Genomic DNA, 18,905 nt, shown 5'->3' on the forward strand with positions numbered 1-18,905 from the left:
CAACCTCCGGTACCGCAGTGTTGTGCGGGTGACATCCAGCTAACAACTTGCAGCGAGTGACAGCACCTCAGCCATTTTGAGAATTGAATTGGCTCACCGGAGCAGCACACCGGCGCCGCTTCACAAAGACACATCCACCGCCCTGCAGGCCACCCCAATCCACCAGCGAGACAGTGTACCTGTAGCCCAGGATAGCTCCTCGATTGTGCCTCTCTGGATCTGCCGGTTCTACAGGGCAGGTACGTGTTGCTGCTACAGGCGGACGTACACCGATCGGCGCTCCCAACCACAAAATGGCATCTTCGGGTCACGTGATAGACCTTTGAATAGTGCGTTTCCTGGTTTATTTAACCCCCTCACCTCGCAACAAGGACAAGCGTGCACCAGGTCCAGCCTTACTTCTGCGCTGGCGAGCAGTCTGGCGTCGCGAGCGCTGCAGTCTGCGTCCCCCAGGCCGTCACCGGAACCCCAGCCTCAATTACATACGGCTGCCGCTCTACACCTCCGTCGGATCTGCCTGCTCCTCCGCGGACAGTATCACTGGGGCTTGTATCGCGGCGGGCGAGCAGGGTAGGCTTCCGATATCAACACCGCTCAGTGCCGCAGGTATTCCGCTTCCGATGAAACGGGAAATTCAGAACTTCGACCCCTCTTTTTGTGCGGATTCATGCAGGATAATGTCTCGGCCAACGGAGCTCGCTCACCGAGTAGCCATTCCGCAGCACGGCAGACCACGCCCCCTGCTAAATCCTCTGAATTATTAGATGGTAATTACCAACTCATGGTTGGGTGCACATGATCTATCCCCATGCACAAACTTCATAGTTAATCAATGCCTCTTTTGGTCCATGGCTTGTTATAAACCACCATTTACCCTTTGGCATTCAGTCATAAAATGGATGTCTACAGTAAGCCAAAAATTACCTCCATTCTGCAATGGCTTTCCACAATGTGCAAGGGTCTGGTGAGCCTCCCAAACATTCAAACATACCACCCCTTCCCTCATCCCATCACCCACACCACCACAGCACACAGCAGTCAGTTCTTTTATGAGAGAGTTTTCCATCAATCTTAATGAAGAATGCTCTTAAGCATTGGACTTTTTTCAAGAAATACATGTGATTACCAGGAAAAAAACATGACATACTTTAGGATTCTACAAATGTGAAATGTGAGCATGAACTGGGCTAAGCAGCATGAACTGGGCTAAGCTTGTGGGTGTAGTGTTGATAAGAGAGCCACTGTGCTTTTTAAGTGTCTTATGTAAGCTATTTCATCATAATTTAGGCCAAGTAGAAGGAGCCTTTTGAAATGGTTCACAGTCGGCTAGTTCGTGTTTCTAACCCTGAACAGCACTCTCAGGTCATCAGTGGGTGTGGTGGACACTGGAAGATTAAAATTATCATACTAACTCCAGTCCTAAAATATTTGGGAAAACAGCAACTTTCCCCCAAATATTCAAGGTGGCTTATTTGGTATTCCAACTCCAGCCCTGAAATATGTTGGAGAAAGTTATAAATTCACCAAGTGTTTTTAGGAATCGTTGAAAAGCAGTAATTCTGAATGTCAGAAAGTGCAGCCCTGAAGGCCCAGCTCAGGGCAAAAAACTAGGACTACTGCACAGCGGCTGGGGTTTGTGGTGGACTATGCTACAGGATGAGGTTCACTGTTCTGAGAGTAATTGTGGATGGTGCAGCAAGCTGGAGTGCACTATGCTATTTTGACTTGTACTAGTGTAGGCCTATTTACTTACTTTTAAATCAGTGCTCAAGCTCCTCAGATGTGACCGTAAAACTGACCTATTGTCCTGAATTTTGCCCCTTTTATTAAAGTCAGTGCCCTGAATTTAGCTTCATGTTAGGTGGTCACCCTAGGTCTGTTCATTTCAAACCACTGGCTTACTTGGGTGACTTCCCATCAGCCACTGGCTTCAGACATTGTCAATCACATGTCGAATTTGCCCAGAGGAGTATTTTAATCTCATTGTCATGCTATTGGCTGTATGGATGTATCCATCCATCTCTTACAAAGTGCTGCTATTTCCAATACATACTGGACTATTTTATTTTTGAAAATCAAAATTAACACACTTGTTGCATTCAGTACTTTATTTCATACATGTTTTGTATACGAAAAGCAATTATTTTAGCTATTTGTTTCCAAAGTAACATACATTGGTACTCTATAAGCATAATAAACACATTGATGATAATGCAAGATGACTGTACATTTACTGTTTTTCATTAGACAAAACAAACGACCTCCTGTTGTCCCCAACAGCCATATTCGGCTGCTGGGCCATGGATAATATTCAGCATACTAAGCAGCTCTCCTGGTCTCGCCTCCAAGTTGCTGCTAAAATTTAAATTCCCTACAGTTTGCAGCTTTGGCCAAATCAACAGGTCTGGCTTATAACTATACAAACATGCAAGCCAGGCCTAACGGCTGTGCCCACGCTTGCCAGGGCACCTTATAGTCACAAACTACAAAGAGACAATACCAGTGCAAAAGTAAGCTTTGTGGGTAAGCAGAGGAGGTGGAATGTCCACCCAGTTCAATAACCAGCCCCTTACACCTTCACCCACTCACATTAAAGCAACTCTCGCTAGATACAAAGCTGCTCAACCATTTTAGCAAATATCCAATTAGTGTTCTGTTTTTTCACTGACTGCAAAACTGCAGGTTTGGGGCTACGCTTTTTCCTGTTAATAGAATGTGCAAATGATGAAGACCAACTCCGTATTCTAATGGAGCAGACTAGAGAGGATTCTTTAAAAAATAAAAAATAAAGCAGCCACAATTTCCGCTGTGTTGATAATAGCTCTCTGGGGGATGGAGGTGGGGGGGGGGGGGAGAGAGAAGTAGAGGGAAGAGCGCTACCAATAAAGTTCCCATTGGCCTCCCAGCAGAAGCATCAGCCAGAGCCCTCCCAAGCATGATGCTGGCCCAGTTTAACAGCGGGTGTTGGGAGGGGGAGAGGGAGAGGGAGGGAAGTCTGCAGTTCATTAGCCCTTCCTTCTCCAGTGACTGCAGGGCCGAGGGCACCTTTGGGGAATCGCAGATGCTGTGGAGGGAAAGCGGGGGAAGAGAGGAAAACATGCCCAGCCGAACGAGGTGGTTGGCAGTAGTGGCGTCTTGCAATTTCTCTCTGCCTGTTGCTCGTGTGCAGCTGGTTGTCGCCGAGTCTCCCCCCACCCTTTCAGCCCCCACCCCCTCCCCAGCCCTTTGTCATTCCGGCTGAGCGGCATGTGAAAGAATGCAGTGTTTTAAAACACACACTTGCTGCTGCTGCAGCAGCCTGATTCCGCTACGGGTGCGCAGCCAATGGAGTCAGGTTTCATCACTCCTCCGAAACCGAGAAGTTCACGGGGCAGGAGCACAGCAGAAGCTGAAACAGGATGGGGTACCCGGGTGACTGAACCTGGCCCGGGCTGCTGATCCGAGGCTCCCACCTTCCTGTCGCCCCTCCTCAGTACTACGCTCTGCACTGCTTCTACGCGCATCACATTTTCTGTAACGTTAATATGCGGCCTACAAAACTCGTCCAGTCATTTCCAAATGATGTGTTGTATATATGGCCGCAATCTCCTCCGTTTGCTTACGCTGCATCTTCTAGTATCGCGATAATGATCTTGTTCTTTAGAGGAATTCTGAAAACTTCTGAAGCAGCATTTTTAATGTCAAAGTTTTGCAGGTGCAACCAACCCTTCCTAAATACTGGTTAACATTAGGTGCGTGCTCAACAGTTTCTGACCTTGATTTTTTTTTTCTTTTTAAATACTGTGAACTCAACCCCAAGGTATCAGAGTGCTCTAGATGAGCACCGGTTACATTACTGACAGACAGATATATGTATGTATGTATGTATATATATATATATATATATATATATATATATATATATATTACCTACTGGCAGTCGCCAGTAGGTAGTTATAGTTAGGACCTATTTTCCATAGGAAATCCGCAACATTCTATTTGAAATAACGTTGGCGCCGATTGACGAATCTTCGCGAAATTTTCCAAACTTTTGGCCAGCTCCGGTCCGCTCCTCTCCTGAAAATTGCACGGTGATTCGTCAAGCGGGGGCTGAGAAAAAAGGAGGGTCCCAAAACTCGTTTCCCCATGCATTTTCCCATAAGACCTGTTGACGCAGCTACAGCCCGAACTGCTGAACGGAATTACACCAAATTTGGCAAAGAGGTAGTCCTCAGTTCAGACTCGTGCCTTTCGCTTAAATGGTGTAAATCCGTTTAGTAATTCCTGAGAAAATCAAAATCACATATATATTTGGGCGGAGCCTAACCTCACATCTCATCGTGAGATCTGATTGGCTGTCAGCACTTCATCCAAGAAGTGTTGGCAGCCATCTTGGGACCAATATACATGATAGCACCTCATTAAAAAGCATTGCAGTTAATAGAAGGTTTTAAGACTTTAGTTACATTATAAATCATTTGTTGATGGCACCATACTCATTTTAGGAATTGGGGTGTGTTCTAAGGTGATTTTACCATGTGAAAAAGCCTTTTTCTGTGATATCATGAATCATGTTTGAGAGAAAACCATTTTCTCATGCTTTTCCCACAGAGGTTTGGAAAGTGATCTATAAGTTAAACTGAGAGCATATTTTCTGTAAATTCACATTATCTTTCTCAGTCATGTGAGAATGAAGTCTGACATTCTCAGTAAAACATGTACATCCAACAAGGGCAGAGACTGTCAGTTGATTCCTTTGTGTTCTACTGCAGCTTCCCAGAGTGTTCTAAAGAACAACTAGAGCGCTAACAGTCCTACTTATGACAAACGTATTGCACACCTGAAGCCATCTTGAAAGGAATAAAGTGGTAACTATTAAAATATTTAATTTAAAAAGGAACACAATGAGGGGGTTCATTTTGCCATAGAAAGTATGATTAGTGCTGCGGAAAGAAAAATTAGGGCACATTTTGAGTGACTTCTCAAATCCTCTTCTAGTTCATATAAAAATTCTGACAGGCAGACTGAAACATGCACTTTCAATACCAGCAGCAGACTTCCCTGGTGAGCAGTAGCTTTACTACAGTGATCTAATAAGCAACTAGAGTGCTAACATTCAGAATTTATGGTAAACGTGTGACACATCTGAATGCCTTCTAGATGGAATCAAAGTAAAAAACTGAAAGTATTTCCTACTGAGGAGACTGTAGTAAACGAGGAAATTAGGAAACTTCATAACAAATAAGTCTCCCAAAATGGCCACCAGAGACAAAAGAGCCCAAATGTAGCCCAAATATCACCCAGATGTAGCCCAAGTATAGCCCAATGACAGCATGTCCCAGAGTGTTCTAACGAACAACTAGAGTGCTAACAGTCTTACTTATGACAAAAGTATGGCACATCTGAAGCCATCTTGATTGGAATAAAGTGGTAACACTTAAAACATTTAATTTACAAAGGAACAAAATGAAGGGGTTCATTTTGCCATAGAAATTATGATTAGTGCTGAAGAAAGAAAAATTAGGGCACATTTTGAGTGACTTCTCAAATCCTCTTCTATTTCATTAAAAAATTCTGATATGCAGACTGGAACATGCACTTTTAATACCAGCAGCAGACGTCCGTGGTTAGCAGTAGCTTTACTACAGTGATCTAATGAGCAACTAGAGTGCTAACATTTAGAATTTATGGCAAATGTGTGACATATCTGAATACATTCTTGATGGAATCAAAGTAAAAAACTGAAAGTATTTCCTACTGAGGAGACTGCAGTAAACGAGGAAATTAGGAAACTTCATAACAAATAAATCTCCCATGATGGCCACCAGAGACAAAAGAGCCCAAATGCAGCACAAATATCACCCAGATGTAGCCCACATGTAGCCCAATGACAGAAGTGTGCAAAACACTTATATTTTGTGTATTTGCAGTTTTATATAGTGCAGACTTGTCAGGTATTGGAGTGCTTTACATGAGCATTGGTTACATCACACAAGATCAAATTCATTTTGGTTGTAGACATGGGGAGATTAAGTGATTTGACCAGAATCACAGAATGTTGAGCTGAATCAGAAACTCCAACCTGGTTCCCCAGTTGCAAAGTCTGCAGCTCTGGAAGTAACACCACATCCTCTCCCCTAGATGCAACATTTAATCAAGTGGTCAACTGGATAAAAAAAAATAAAGATTACAAATATTTTAAAAGTTCTTTGTCGCTATTTGAAAACTCAGAAAATATGTCCTCATTTTAGTTTTTTAGAGCACTAACCATAATTTTGATGCAAATAAGACCCTCTCATATATGTAATTTCTAAAGGAAATGCTCTGGGTATTACAGTTTTGATTACATCAAGATGACATCAGGCGTTCCACACTTTTGTAATAAATATAGAATGTTAGCAATCTAGTTGTTCATTGGGATACTGTTGAGAGGCAGAGGCCAGGGGCACGGACTCAGAAAATTGAAGGCAGGTAAGAGAGTACAGAGGCAACAATTTGACCACACTGGGCAGGCAGGAAGGGCAGTGGCAGCACAACAGACTATGGAGGGCAGTGGAAAGGGGGGCAGGGGTAACAAAACAAGAATACAGGACTGGCAAGAGAGGCTGTGGCAATATAATAGACCATTGTGGGCAGAAGGAAGAGGCAGTGGTAGTACAACCATACATGCCAACAGACCCGTTTCAGCCAGGAAACGTCCAATGTTTTTAAGCTCAAATGGGCGTTATTTGATCTGTCTCCTGTCTACAATCTCCTCTTTTTCAATGTAACTCAAAGGGGAAAATCAATACCCCAGTTTTTTTTCAAAATCTCCCTCTTACCAAGTTCAAAATGTTCGCAAGTATGGTACATTGGATCATGGTAGGCAGGAGGAATTGGGGTAGGGACATGGACTCGGATAACAGAGGACAGGAGGGACATGGAGAGGTGCACCAAACTGACCCTACAGGGCAGGCATCAGGGTTTGCAGCAGCACAATACACCACACAGGGCATGCGGGACGGGAGTGCAGCACAACAATCCATAGAAAGCAATAGGGAGGGGACAGGACCATGCACATGGACAACAGAGAACAGAGGGGAAAGAGGCAATGGTAGCTAGCTGATCATAATGGACAGACAGGAGAGAAAGCTGCAGCATAACAGACCATAAAGGGCAGGAGGGACAGATCAGGGGCATTACAATGGAACAGACAAGCCAGGAGGGAGGGAATAGGGGTCTGCACATGGAAACAGAGGGCTGGGGGCAAGGGGGCAAGGCAGGAGCAGCAAGATGACCATGGAGGTCAGGCAGGATGGGCACTAGAAACAAGACACACCATGGAGAGCAACAATGAGACTATGATGGCATACACACAGACCATGGAGGGAAGGTGGGAGGGGGTCAGGGGCAGCTAGCTGACCACACAGGGAAGGTGGGAGGGGCCATGGCAGCACAGAAGGCCATGCATGGCAAGCGGGAGGGTTAGTGGCAGCACAATGGCTATGATGGGCAAGAAGGAGGGTGCAGGGGCATGCACAAAGGACCATGGAGGATAGAAGGGAGGGTCAGGACCTGGGCACAGACAAGAGAGTTCCGGGGAAGGGGCCTCACAACAGACCGTGCGGGGCAGGCAGAGGAGGAGTTGCAGCACAACAGACCAGTGAGGGCAGAAGGGTGTGGCAGTAAAATGGACCATGGAGGACAGGAGGAAGGGGATAGGGGCATGGCATGTGGACAGGCAGGGTGGAGGTGGCAGGGACAGGTTGCAGTCATCTGACAATGCTAGGCAGGTCGGAGGGGAGTGGCAGCTCAACAGAACACTCAAAGTAGATAGGAGTGGCAGGTCCATGGAACATGACGGGCAAAAAGGCAGGGGCATGCACAAAGACATCGGAGGGCAGGGGGAAGGAGAATAGGGGCAGCAAGCTAAGCACAGAGGCTAAGCAGGAGGTCAATGATGGGCCATAGAGTTGGGCAATGGAGGGCAGGAGGAGTGGACTGGTACATCATGCTAAATGGAGGGCAGTGGCAGCACATCAGACCATGCATGGCAGGAGGGAGGAGGCTAGTCCATGGATTCAGACAACAGAGGATAGGGAGGAGGTGGATGGGGCAGCAAGTTAACTGTTCAGAGAAGGTGGGTATTAGGAACGTTATTGTTTTTAAAATGTGTGTCTGTGCGAACTACTTAAAATATGAACAAGTATGCAGCATAATCTCACTTTTATTCAGGAAGAAGAGGACGTTTGTGACTGTGACTCTGGGCTCACTTGGAAGATACACCCCCTGACCCTCCCATCGCAAAATGTAATGCCCGTGAAAAGGGTAGGTGGACGCAGTGTTATATAGAACATAGTCCTGAGAGCACGATTGAAAATGAAAACTAGATATAGTATATGGTATAAACTATGCACCAAAAAGTGTGATATAAGATGAACAGGGGCATGAAATATAATATGCAATACATTGTGCGCAATGACAGATTCATTGGAGAGCGCGAGATAGCACAGGCACTAGCGTGTGCTATGCGATATGCGCCTTGGAGTGTAATATGCACAGGGCAGTGTTGTGTAACCTAACTAGTCTCTAAAGTTGTAATATAAAATATGTGCTGGGGAATGTAATGTTGCATATGCACTGTGACAAAGATATGGATCCCAGATTGTAATATGTATGGCATAGCGCTGTGCGTTATAACATAGGCATCGAGGAAGGCACGTTAGATGGGGCAATATAACCCGTGCGAAGGCAAGTGTGGCATGACATATTCACGGGGTGGTGTTACAGTGTACATGGGCTAGAGAGTGTCATAGCATACGCACTAGCTGGTGGAATACAACACAGATGTGTGTGGCACTCGGTGGGCACTGGTGGGTGTAACACAGCATTGGGCTCAGCCAGGAGCACGCTGTGACTCTCAAGTGAGGTTCGTCTCTTTTCCAGAGAGTAAAATAAAAAGTATTACACATTCTGCGGTGGATGTGTGTTTTATTAACCGTGAGGGGGGTTTCTTGCATAGTTTGGTCGAATTTTTGTCGAATCCCCTTTGAATGGCTTGGTGTGCGTGTGTATTAAATGTGCCCGTCAATAGCTACCCATGTTTGTATAAATAAACAACAAGGGTGTCTACTTGGAGAGTACCCACCGGCGGGGGCGCCGGGATTAGGCACGGTAGGGCGTCAGACACGTCAGAGCTTCACTAGCGGTGTAATTACATTCCACGTGGATTCATTGTATTCATAGTCGCCTTTTAATGAATATCACTCAAATCGTCATGGTGATAGGTACATACGGTTTGTCCAGCATGTCCTAGGTGTTTCTATAAATATATATATTTTTTAAATAATAAAAAACAAAGGTCGGACCCGGGGGATGGGGTCCCCGGGGCCATAAGTGGCCTGAGGAGGGGGGCAACACAGCCCCCCTCCTAAAGAATTTTTTTTTAAAAAAGGCCATAACCCGGGGGTTGGGGTCCCCGGGGCCGATTAAGGTCTTGGGAGGGCCAAATTTATTTTTTTCAACAAAACAAATTAGGGTGCAGGCCCTGGGGGATGGGGTCCCCAGGGCCAATAAATTAGAAAAAGAGGGGGAGCCACACAGTCCTCCTTCTTAAAAAAATAAAATAAATAAAAGACCGGCATCGCGCCGGAGGCCACACCCCCTCCTTGCAGCACTCTGCAAACGCGTTCCCTGGCCAGTTGTAAGTTGGGGAATTAATTCCCCTTCAATACTGAGGGTCCCTGAGGGCCAACTAGCCCAACAGGTATCTCCAGTATGCGCCAGGGAGCTGCGTTGCAGACAGGTGTTCTGAGGCCATGCCCCTTTTTACACCTCAATGCAATGCAGCTCTGTGGCGCTTACTGGAGGTACCTAGTGGGCTAGATTGACCCTAGGGACCCTTAGGACTCAAGGGGACTTAATCTCTCAACTTAGAATGGCCACAGGGCGCGTTTACACAGTGGTGAAGGGAGGGGACGGGGCCTGAGGTGACGTGTGCAAACACGCCCTGTGGAGCGTTTTAAGTTGGGGAATTAATTCCCCTTCAATCCTGAGGGCCCCTGGGGGCTAACTAGCCCACCAGGTGCTTCCAGTAAGCGCCACTGAGCTGCGTTGCAGAGAGGTGGTGCAGGCCATGCCACTTTTTACACCTCTCTGCAATGGCGCTTACTGGACGTACCTAGTGGGCTATTTAGCCCCTAGGGACCCTCAGGATTCAAGGGGACTTAATCTCCCAACTTAAAAAACGGCCACAGGGCGTGTTTACACAGTGGGGAAGGGAGGGGACGGGGCCTGAGGTGACGTGTGCAAACACGCCCTATGGCGCGTTTTAAGTTGGGAAAATAATTCCCCTTCAATCCTGAGGGCCCCTGGGGGCTAACTAGCCCACCAGGTGCTTCCAGTAAGCGCCACTGAGCTGTGTTGCAGAGAGGTAGTCCAGGCCGTGCCACTTTTTACACCTCTCTGCAACGCAGCTCTGTGGCGCTTACTGGAGGTACCTAGTGGGCTAGTTGGACCCTAAGGACCCTCAGGATTCAAATGAACTTAATCTTCCAAGTAACAAGCATTTACAATGCAATGGTCTCGGCATTGTTAAAGTTAGAGCTATTGGCATTGCTCATGACATTATTTTTGTTTATGTTGTTGTTTTTAAAAGATTTAAAGAAACGGCATTGTTATTTACAATGTCAATAGCTTAATCACTCTCAAATGCTCCTGCAAGGGAAACGCTTTGTGTGCTCTTGCACTCCCCCCACCCCTCCCACTTGTAGCGCGAGGCGCGCGCTTGTTTAACCCGTTCGACGCTTGTGACGGAGCGGTTCCGTCACGTGCGTCGGTTGCGCTGTGCGCATGACGGAACCGCTCCGTCATGGCCCCGCCCGCGCACGGAATCTTCAGCGTGGCGCGGAAATCCGCGCCGCGCTGAAGGGGTTAAACTAATGATGTGTATATTCACAAAGCGCTTACAGGCTGTGAAGTCAAAGAGCTATGAACACCCACCTCTGCGGCCCCCTTCTCTTCCTAAATCCATTGTTTATTTTTTTGCAGGTTGATATAGCGCAACCTCTACCCGAAGGTATTGGAGCGCTTTAAATGACCACCAGTTACCTTACACAAGACACATTCATTTTTTATAAACACGGGAAGATTAAGATATCACAGGATGCTGAACCAAGGCCGACACTCGAACCCTGTGCGTCAGCTCCAAAGTCGGCTGCTCTAGCCCTAAGTCTACGTCCTCTGTTTGAATTATAGGACCCACTGACCTGCCTCTTGACCACGACCACTTAGGAGACTTTGAAGGCGAATTTGTTTAAGTTCTCATGTGCCCTGATCCATGCGTGAGCAGCTCGCCGAGTTCATGTTTTTCGCTGTGCCTTCAAAGACTTGTAGCCCTACTTTTAACTCATTCTTACAGGAGAATTATAAATCCGAACCTGTAACAAAAATACAATCTGGGTAGGATTAACTACCCTCGCAAGGACCAAGGAAACTACACGACCCATCATGCATCTGAGCTCACACTCATCATGTAAGCAGAACGCGTTGGCCCGAACAGTCAGAGGTTGTTAACTTTAATCTCCCCCCTCACAAGTACTCCCAAACGTTCCCATCCCACCACAGCCGCACCACAATCACTATGTCTGCCAACTTCAGTGCTGAAAGGAGGTGCAGTAAAGGGGTAAGCTCAAAGATGCTAGATCTGCCGGAGAGAAAAGAACCAATGTATAGTGTATGCTAACATTGTGAATACAATCATCGAGACAAATAAAAGCTAAGATAATACAATTATAGAGCATTTATTTCCCCCCTCCCCCGCCCCTTTCATGGTATCCTCTAGATTGCTGTTGAACAGTGGAGGGAGTGAGTAGAATGTCCTTCACGTTAGCAGCCTCAGAATGATTAAAGGCTGTGTCACCTGCAGGACTATTTTTATCGACCTCGGAAAGATGACATGCCTAATTTGAATTATGATATTTATTATCTCCTTGGCCACTCAAATGACGCAGAAAGGGAGGACCAAACTAGGAGGCAAAAAAGGCAACTATGCAGTATAATGAGGCAATTTTTTATAGTATTGCTTCATTATTTTGTGGTTTTTTATACTTGCTAACACTTTCTGGCCAAAGATTTGACCTCATTGGGACCAGTTTAACAACCAAATACGGTCATAAACAACTGAAGGATGGATAACCAGTCAACCTTTGCGGGTGGCATTCTATTGTGCGGAAACAGAGGTCGCCACATATTTAGTAACGTTTGATGCGATTCAGCTAGACGCATTGTTTGGTTAAAATCTGCAGATACAGCAGTGGATGGATCAAGTGGCAAATGGGGCAAATCTATAATTATGTGGAAAACGCTGCGGCTGCAGAATCGCATAATTCAAGTGGCCCTGATTATATAGATCTCCGAAGGATAACAGGTTGAGTTTCACATATGGCTGTAAATATATCGACCTCGTAAGGATTGCGGCCTATATCTGCCCAATCATGACAGCCTGGGTTTAACGGTACTCTTTGCAGTAGGGTCCCAACACACTGAGCTGCCTTTAGAGGGGTGACCTATAGCGCCTTGCCCATCACACGAGGGCACTGTGGGAGGTGCCAAGACTTGAAGGTTCGCCACCGCAGCGCCTCATGAATAAGGCACATCCTCCCGGCCTGGCAGAGTCTGGCGGCTCTTAAATTGCATCAGAAGCTTGTTAGCAAACAATAGAGCGCACAAGGGGCCGGGAGTGGCCGCGGAGGGTGGAAATGGCGCTGTAAATGGATAGGGCGGATGCACTGTACTTAAAGGTAGGGGGGAGGATCCGTGTCAAGCACCGGTACTGTGCCATAGCTGAGAGCTCCGCAAGGCTAACTGCAGGGGAAGAAGAGTGCACCTGTGGCACCCCACACACTCACCTCGCACTCTCAGCTGGACCCATGCGGACCCGGGGGGTGCCAGGGCACCGCACCCACTCTTCAGCATATCCTTCGTTCTCCACCCGCTGCAGCTGAGGGTGCAGTGCACAGAGGAGCCAAGGGCGCATAAGGAGCGGCGCGGCAGGGACGGACCCTTGGACCTCCTTTCTGCAGCTCTGCCAGCACCGAGGACATCCTGGGGTACGGGGGACCCCAACAGTGCGGCTCCAGTGCAGGAGGATGCAGTCTTCCAAGATAAGGCTTAATATTGGAGCTTAGACCGTTCCCGGGGAATCCGGAACTTTGCACCGGGAGTTAAAGTGGTTTGCGCAAGATCACACGGTTGGGGTCAAGTGGAGAAACCAGGATTTAAACGTGTTATGGTTTGTGACCTGAGTTGGAAACGTAAACATCAGAGCACACCTCACCACAAGCTCCAGGTTGCGAGGATAGGGCAGCGAGAGCCATGAACACCGCCGCCTTTCTCCGAGGCGAAGCAGAAATGCCTCGGAGAAACGCAGCGGCGGTTTCGGATTCGGGGGCGTGTTTTTCTTTTCTCTCCTCTTGCCATTGGCTGGAGGAGAGAAAAACACACCCAGCGAAAAGTATCGAAAAAACACGCCCCCGAATCCGAAAAGGACGGGGCTTGTTTTGCGAGACAAAGACTCTTCTCCAATGGCTGGCCAGCATTTAAGAGGCCAGCCAATGGAGAAGAGGAGAGAAGAGGGGCGGGTTCAAGCCCCTCTTCTCCAAAACATTAAATCTCAGAGCGAGACTGCGCAAGCGCAGCCTTCGAGCCGAGACCTAAAAAGGGCGTGGCTAAAAAGTGGAAAGAAGAGCACGGAACACGCCCCCGAATCTGAAAAAGACGGAGCGTATTTGGAGGGACGGCTCTCTCCTCCAATGGCTGGCCTCCGTTTAGGAAGCCAGCCAATGGAGGAGAGCCAAAAAGAGAGGCGGGCTAAATAGCCACTCTAAGCATCATAAGATCTCCGGACTTCCGGGTGTGCCTTCGGCAGACCGGACGGTCCCTCGACCTAAAAACGGCCACAGGGCGTGTTTACACAGTGGTGAAGGGAGGGGACGGGGCCTGAGTTAATGTGTGCAAACAAGTCCTGTGGCGCGTTTTAAGTTGGGGAAATAATTCCCCTTCAATCCTGAGGGACCCTGGGGGCCAACTAGCCCACCAGGTGCTTCCAGTAAGCGCCACTGCGCTGCAGAGAGGTGGTCTAGGCCATGCCCCTTTTTACATCTCTCTGCAACGCAGCTCTGTGGCGCTTACTGGAGGTACCTAGTGGTCTAGTTGGACCCTAGGGACCCTCAGGATTCAAGGGGACTTAATCTCCCAACTTAAAATGGCCACAGGGCGTGTTTACACAGTGGGGAAGGGAGGGGACGGGGCCTGAGGTGACATGTGCAAACACGCCCTGTGGCGCGTTTTAAGAGGTAGTTTTAATCCCTTGCCCTATTATATACTAGGGGCTTACAGAGGAGGTCATGCTAATCGCAGGGGGACCCCAACGCATAGTGTTCCCTAGTGTATGTAGGTGTTTTCACTGTATTCTGAGTGTCTTTTAACATAGCACTGGCTCTATTACTGGTTAGTCAGACTCAGTTACCACCAGTATACGTCTGAAAAAGTTGAGGGTACAGGATGATTTTGCAACAAAGCTTCTTTCTGCTCTTCCGTTTGTTCTTTCTGCACGTTATCCTTCTTCCTGCACTTTTTCTTCGTCTTTGAGGACTTCTGTTGCTTCTTTCTGAATTTCTTTTTTTCTTTCTGTGCGTTTCTTTTTCTTTCTTCATATGTCCTATCTCTGTAGGCATAGTTAGAAATTAGCATTTAAAAAACCTTTGAAATTCACTGAAAAAACCATAGGTTTCAGGCACGGTATAGTTAGGAATTAGCATTTAAAAAACCTTAGAAATTCACTGAAAAAACCATAGGTTTCAGGGGCGTTATAGTTAGCTGGACTTTTCACTCGTACAAAACCATTGAAATTCCCCCGTTATAGTTAGTTCAGCTGTAACATGGTGTATGAGTACATATGATGAGTGAGTACATGTATGAGTGACTGTATAGGACTGTTGGTGAATGAGTGGATGTGTATGTGGATCTTAGAATTACTGAATAGGTTGTTGTAACTGGTATTGGTATGTCCATTGTTTTGAACATTTTAGTTTCTATTTTTGAATGTGTGTATCAAAGGTTATATTAGAGGGAGAGGAGGTCTGCCACAAGGATAATGTCATCAGTGATGTCATTTGAGATGTCATCAGTGATGCCATGAGTGATGTCACTGACCATGTCATGAGTGATGTAATATGTGACGTCATCTGCAGTGCATTGCGGGCGCGCGAGTTATAGTTAGCTGAACTAACTATAACGGGGGAATTTCAATGGTTTTGTACGAGTGAAAAGTCCAGCCAACTATAACGCCCCTGAAACCTATGGTTTTTTCAGTGAATATATATATATATATATTACAAGGATATTAAGTGATTTGCCCAGAATTACAGGATGTTGGAGCCTCCGGCTAGCTTCGAACCTGGGTCCCCAGCTTCAAAATCGTCCGGTCTAGCCCTTAAGCCACATTTACTGGCACTGGTGACCTTGGGCACAACTATTCAATGTAAAAGATCACAGCTGAGAAACTGATGCACCCGATAACGTGTGATGGAATACAAATTAAATATCAGGCTGTGTAGCATGTCCACCAACTGCAATATGTCAGTCAAAGAAGTTGTCCCAAAGGATTTTTTGAAACGTTAAACGGGTAATGCAGGGCTGAAGTGTCTCCCAGATTGAAATTAGGACGGTCCGGGTAGGGGCTAGGGAGCCTGGCGAAAATACCCTGTGATACAGCTTCAGTAAGACCAGCTGCTCTTGCTTGCTAATGTGGTCAGGTGGCCTTCTGCCATGTACTGGAGCAGATTTCATAACCCAAGTGTGCCTAGTTCTTCACCTGGACAGCTATGGGCAAGCACATCCTAACTCAAGGCCTTTAAATGATTAGGACTCAAGTCACCAGGGTTGGATTGGTAAGCCGGGCACTCGGGCAATGGCCGAGGGGCCGGTACCCGAGTTCCAGCTGTGGGCTGCTTTTGGGGGGGGGCATTTGGGCGGTGTCTGTGCTGTTTGGATGCCGTCAGCGGCCCGGTGGGTGCCTGAGTGGCCTTTCTGGAGGCAGATGCGCGTTCCATTACCTCCCTTTTACCAACAGGCAGAGGTGTCACTCCCTTTCTCTCGCTGGGTCGGCCCCTTAATGTATGCATATTGAGAGGGAGCAGGGGGCCTGAGCAAACGTGGACTCACTTGTTTTCAGGTGTGTTTCACCAGTGTGAACTATTCCGTGCATTTTTTAAAAAATCTATGTTAAGTTTAGAAAACATGCCCCCCTTCTTTTTATAAAACTTCCCCAAAGCAGTGTTTTGCGGAAAGGCAATATGCAAATGTGGGCCAATTTTTTTTACCGTGCTCGGGCCGATTTTCAATCCCAATCCAACCCTGCAAGTCAATGTTGCTTGAAGTTGCCACACCCATGTTTTAAGGGGTTCCAAGGCTCTACCTATTCACAGCAGGCTTCTGGGCCAGACTTAGTGTTACAAATAGATATGGAGGAATTCCATATTTGATCACTTTGGGGAGGACAGAAAGCACAGCTGAAATGAGCGTGAAGCAACAAATACGGCAAGACATTTGAAAAGAGTTCAAAGCACGGCAGACGGAGATAGCACAAGTAGCCATGAAGACTTCTCATTGTAGAAGTGCGTTCACTCCGCAAGTCCTCCGAGGGAGCCTATTAAGTCTCAAAAAAGTTATAGGTACCATTGACCCATAACCATCCAGTGCACTAATTGACGCACTGAGATGGGTGAGTGCAAAGCTTCCCCTCGCACTTCACGCAACAGTGACTTGCAATTTTGCTCCTGAAGAAAGCCCTCCGACCCTACCGGGCACCTAAAGGGCTGAAACATGTCGACCACTCACGTTTTTGATACAGGTGCTATAGAACAGTAGCCCTTCTATTCACGCACCACATTCCGTTTTTATCCTTGCCCCATCCCTGACAGAATAAATTTGTATCAGAGGAATGGAGGCAATTTTAAGCTCACCTCACTCTCACCCTCACCATTTCTGATCACTACTGTGAATAACCAGTTGGTCTCCCTCCTGGTGGAGGAAAGCATGAATAAGACCAAGTAATGATGCTCAAGTAACAGATTGAAGCGGACAATCAAGATACACCGCTCCTACGACTACCACGTGAATGAGGGTTTTTTTAGACGGCCAGAACCCCAGACCCTGGTAACAACAGGACAAGTGATCCATTCCTCTCTGATTATTTGACATTTGAAAATTGCCAGAAGGATACAGAATGACACCAGAAAGACTTCCAGGAGAGGCTCATCCATTAAGGCGAGGGAGTGTCGCCTCACTAACTAAATTGCCCCCAGAGATTAAAACTAAAATGGCAATAAAGTTAATTTATTACTATTTTATTTTTCAATAACCCCGTCCCGAGGACAGGGCGGGCTGCTGCTGACTGGAAGCAGCAGAGAGGGGTGATAGTCAGGGCACTTTAAGTATAAAGTGAAAATGTCACTTTGGCCGGCTGTGCTGTGGCAGCCAGCCAGCCAGACGTGCATATTAAACCTCTTTAACCTAGCTGTCTAAGACAATTGGGTTAGAAAAAGCATAGGGCTCCAGTGTCCGAAGGAGGCCGCTCCCTCCAATCCTGGTGCTTCTCTCATGCTGCATGAAAGCAGCACCAGGATTGGCTTGTTCAGTTTCCTGGGTCCCGCGTTGGAGCCTGCCTCAAGTAGACCCGAGTAAGGAGGAAGTCTTGCCTGGAAGTTAAGGATAATTATTTTATATCAAATGTACCTTTATACCACCCACCCCACCACCCTCCATACATGCCAGTCACCACTGAAGCTAACACACCCGTCATTCTGGCATGCACCGACTTTGGAACAAGGTTTCATGTCGACATAGATTGGGGCTGGGAATATAGAATTCAGAATATGGTTACTATAATATCGAGGGACAAGCTATCAAAATTGAAGTGCACAAAAGGAGGTACAAATTTGCAATTCTTAACTCCACTTCTACATACCTTGAAGATATATTTTACCAAGGTATGTATATGTAGAGTTAAATGTATACAACTTACCTTTCAATAGTTTTTTCCCTCAATATTGTTTGAACGATATTCTGTTCAATCGATATTTGGGATTAGATATTCCCAGCCTACACCCTTGCCAAAGAATGTTTGCAAAACCTTCCTCCTCCCCACAACTGTACATACTAATCTGGAATGAAAAAGAGGACTGAGACGACATGGTATGCAACATGTGGAGAACACTGCTGCAACAAGAGTAAATATTTGAATATGTATCCTAGATGTTTCATACCAGTGTTTGGAAGACCAGTTGTGTATGTGTTGCATCTCATAAGTCTACCATTGAAAAGGCGACAGATGCTTTTAAAAATGTAGTGTATAAATCAACTAATTAGAGCTCTTTCTGCTCTCTCTAACTGTTATTTTACTCATTATTGTGGTATTTTACAGCATAGCAAATAAAATGGAAATCTATCAGATACATGGGAAAAAAAGTTCTTAAACTTTTCAAAACTGTTTTGAGCTGGTCTAAAAAACAAAAGAACGGTGTTAAGTACTATAGAAAACAATACACTGTACGGAGGAGAACATTTGCGAAAAAAAGACCTAAATTTCCCTCACCACGAAGAGGATCAGCGGAAAAAGTCCTAAAAAAAAGAAGTGGGGGGACTCACTAAGTTAGGCAGAATGGGTGTGAGATCACCACGCATGACAGCACAGGAAGTGACATTGCATGTGGCAACACAGGAAGTGGCATCACAACCCGACCTCACAGGAAGTGACATCAGATCTTAAGACCTCACATATGTTTGGCAGGTCTATCATGAGTACATTTGAACACATACAATATTTAACAAATTAAATTTTGCATTGGGGTTATGCCAAAATATTCATGCAACCCCAAGGCACAATC

This window comes from Triturus cristatus, chromosome 1_2 (genome assembly GCF_964204655.1).
Source record: "Triturus cristatus chromosome 1_2, aTriCri1.1, whole genome shotgun sequence".
Classification (NCBI taxonomy): Eukaryota; Metazoa; Chordata; class Amphibia; order Caudata; family Salamandridae; genus Triturus; species Triturus cristatus.